This window comes from Vipera ursinii (genome assembly GCF_947247035.1).
Source record: "Vipera ursinii genome assembly, chromosome: 3".
Classification (NCBI taxonomy): Eukaryota; Metazoa; Chordata; class Lepidosauria; order Squamata; family Viperidae; genus Vipera; species Vipera ursinii.
In genome coordinates, this window is record NC_139516.1 from 177,956,529 (window position 1) to 177,960,705 (window position 4,177).

Sequence of the window (4,177 nt, forward strand, 5' to 3'; positions counted from 1 at the left end):
AAAGCAAGCAGAGGGGAACGGGGATGGCACCGCCGACCAGGAGGGCTGACTCAATCGAAGCCGTCGGGCTATGCCCGACGGGGGAGTCCGAAGAGGGGGGCGTTGCTTTTTAGCCCCGGCTCCGCACCGTTCCCCGCACTGGGGGCATGGCCCGACACCCAGCCCAAAACGGCAGGCGAAAGGATCGGAGACCAAGCGAGCGGGGCCCTCGTCCGGCTGCCGCTGCTCGCTCCTCCGCCTCGAACGCTTTCCAGAGGCGCCGCCGAGCTCACGGGGATTTTGTTGTGGTTTTTTTCTTCTCCTTTTCGACTCTGCCGCCGAATCTCGCGCCCAGCCTCTGTCCGGAGCCACCGTTTGAATCTGCGCACGCGGACTGACACCCCATTGGCTGCTGCAGAAAGCACGCGACCAAACGGGGGAGCTTGGGCGAGGGAGGAAGGGGGAACGGCCAGTAAGAGGAGAAAGGTGGCGGGATACTGGAGAGCTGGGCGAGGGAGGAGGAGCTACTGCTGGGCTCAAGCCCAAAGGCTGCTGGGAATGTGAGTCCTTGCCTCACCGAGGGCTAGAGAAAACGAGTTTCCCACGTGTTTCCCGCGGGCAGCGTGTTGCGTTAGTGGATGTGCAATTTTCTCTTCTTTTTCTCACACTTGTTGTAAAAGGAAAAGCAGAGGCGCGTTTTTGGCTTATTTTCGGCTCGGCTTCTTATGCTGGCTGTTGAAAAAGAACCGCTCAATTTTAAAGCATGCTTTCTTAATAAACGCTAATTTTCATCCGCGAGGATGCAAAAGTCTTATTAATCTGAAACATCAGTTTAAAATAAAAAAAATGGAAAGAAAATTAAGCCTCCTTCGAGCCGGAATCGAACCAGCGACCTAAGGATTCCCGTGCGAAACTCTGCCACTACAGTCCTCCGCTCTACCAGCTGAGCTATCGAAGGAACTTGAAGTACCTTACTTAATGCCTGGCATACAGATGTGTGTTGGCAGTACTGACGTTGAGGATAAAGTTTTTTAAAAAGGCAACAAATACAGCTGTATCTTTAATCCCTATTCTATGGTACTTGAAAAGATATTTCCTGACGATAATTATGTATCCTCCCTGTAAAGCTTTCAACCTTTCAATTCCGACGTAACACTGATCAACCACTGAACTGACGAGATTTGTTTTCCAGAGAGCGTAGAAACGTCTGATCCTAAATCAAGGCATTTACGCCGAAATAAATTTCTCTGGTTTCATTTCATCCTTTCCGCTCTTAAGACTGGGAGCCAAATAAAGCAGCCTCAGATAAAGCAGTCGATTTGGCTGTTTGTTTCAAAACTCTGCGGCACAATTCCCAGATCCATAATGTACATTTTTAAGAAGACCCGTTTTCTTGTCTTTCTAAAAGCAGATATACAAAAAAAAAGCTGTCTTTTCGAATAAAAAACTGTCTAGTTTTCATTGTTATTTAGGAACAAATAAAGATAATTGAAATACACTACCTAAAGAAGGGGGGGAATCGCCCATTGAAAATTATTGCTTTTCCTAAAACATATGTCTAGAAACCCAGTTATCATGTATGTGATTGAGCAATTGCAATATTTCTAATACAGAGCATAGTTTAAAAATATTCTGAGTTTAAAAATTATCTGCCTATACATGTCGGTAAATCTATGATTTTATGTACATTGCAAAAAACATTGGTTAAAAATTCTTACATCAATTCTGAGGCAATGGTGAGATGGTCATGAGATCTCTAACTAGGTTAGTGTTATCCACTTTGCTGGCATAATACTTTTTTTAACGAAGTAGTCAATGATGCTGAAGTCAACATATATACAGTGTTGAGTAAAGTAAACCTACATGTTTTCTATTTACTCTTAGGATCTTTCTTATATACTCACTAGGTGATGGCCTTAGTGTCTACTCAGAAATTGTTAGAAAGAATTCTATTGTGAAGTGGCTATACATAGAAAGAATAGAATAGAGCTGAAAGGGACCTTGGAAGTCTTCTAGTCCAGCTCCCAGCTCAAGCAGGAGAACCTATACCATTTCAGACAAGTGACTGTCCGGTCTCTTCTTAAAAACAGCTAGCGATGGAGCGCCCATGATTTCTGGAGGCAAGCTGTTCCACTGGTTAATTGTCCTCACTGTTAGGAAGTTTCTCCTTAATTCCAGATTGCTTCTGTCTTTGATCAGTTTCCAACCATTGTTTCTTGACCTGCCATCTGGTGCTTTGGAGAATAGTTTGACACCGTCTTCTTTGTGGCAGCCCCTCAAATACTGGAATACATAACTGATATAAATATTAATGTTAAATATTATTTATATAGAATAAGAATTTATATTTATCTTTGCTTCCAAAATAGCAGTTATCAATTCCTTCATTTGCTTCTTGATAAGCCAAGATATCTTTTAATTTGCTAGCCTAAAGACACTAATGATCTTCCATGTCTGAAATTAGATTTGAAAGCTAATTAAGCATTTTAATATTGCCCTATATCACTGACAAATACATTATTCTTCACAAAAAGCATCTGCTACAGATGTCATGGTTTCGACGGATGAACTCTTTAAAGAACTTTGAGGCATTGTTTACCTTAAAGAATCTTTATTCAAGTTGCATAGCATCGGCACATACATGGTCAAAGCCAAAATCTGAATTCCCCTCCCCTAAACACATAGTATCAAAGCAAAATTCCCTCCTCTAATTAACAGTCATAAATCGCATTCTCCAATTAGTTTGAAATGCAAGCTTTACCTCCTTTCTCCAACCCACCATTTCTTATCATCTCTTATTTCAAAAGCCCCTGAATTGTTATGTCTAACTAACTCCCATTACATTCCTCCTCCTCCCCCAGTATCATCTAATTCTAAGAGTAAAGGATAGGAAAGAAAAAGGCTGCATCTCCCTATATTGTCAAAGCAAGAACATCCGATATTAGCAGCACTGACATCCGCCCCCCCTTGCAAAAAGGAGAGACCCTGTAGCATAAACAAAAGCATATGTTAGGGACTATGTCTCGGTTTGTTAGGGTGTTTCTTATAAAAATTTTGATGAGTCTGTCAGCTTTCACATCGCTAGATTTCACCCAAGTGGCTTCAGACAATGAGTGTCCTTTCCATTGTAGTAGGTACTGCAATTTCCCTTTAAAAATTCTACAGTCAACAATACGTTTCAGTTTATAGTGAGTCTGACCCGCCACTACAAGGGGCCCGGGTGCCTTCTTAGAGGGAGGTCTTAAAGTGGAGCCTCAAAAACTGGACAGCCATTTGCCTGAAATGGTATAGGGTTTCCTGCCTGAGCAGGGGGTTGGACTAGATGACCTCCAAGGTCCCTTCCAACTTTATATTATTATTATTATTATTATTATTATTATTATTATTATTATTATTATTATTATTATTATTATTAAAAGTTTTCAGCAAGCTGCAATGGAAGACAGGGTGAACTCTCCCTAAAAACCTAGGGAGTTTCAATTCTACTATGACCAGGTTGATGATCCTTACAATGGGGAAAGGCCCCAAGAATTTTGGTCCTAATTTCTTACTGGGTAATTTGAGGCGTAAATATTTAGTCGACAGATAAACCTTTTCCCCAACTTGGAATGTTTTTTGGGGAGCCCTCTTTTTATCAGCCTGCTTTTTATAGGTCTCAGAAGTCTTTTGTAAAGCACTTTTTGTGTTTCTCCAAACTTCTTCCAACCCCCTCACCCATTGATCAAGTGTCTGGGAAGCAGAGAGTAACTGAGGGTATTCAGGTATTGGGCTGAATTCTTTTCCTGTGGCTACCCTGAAAGGTGTGTGGCTGGTGCTGCTGTGAACAGAATTTTTGTAAGCCACCTCTGTGAAAGGGAGAGGTCAGTCCAGTTTGTTTGTTGGTAGGAAACATAACATCTGAGATTTTGCTCCACCATCTAGTTAGCAGATTCCATGGCCCCATTGGTAGCTGGATGGAAAGCAGATGATAGGCCTTGAGATGATCCAATTAATTTAAGAAATCTCCTCCAAAACGTTGCTGTGAACTGCACCCGCTTGTCTGCAGTTATTCACCTAGGGGTGCCATGCAGCTGGTAGATATGTTTCAGGAACAATTTAGTCAGTCGTTGGGCCGATGGGAGTCCTTTGCAGGCAAAGAAATGAGCCTGCTTCAAAAACAGGTCTATCACAGTCCAGATGACAGTATTTCCTCTATTTA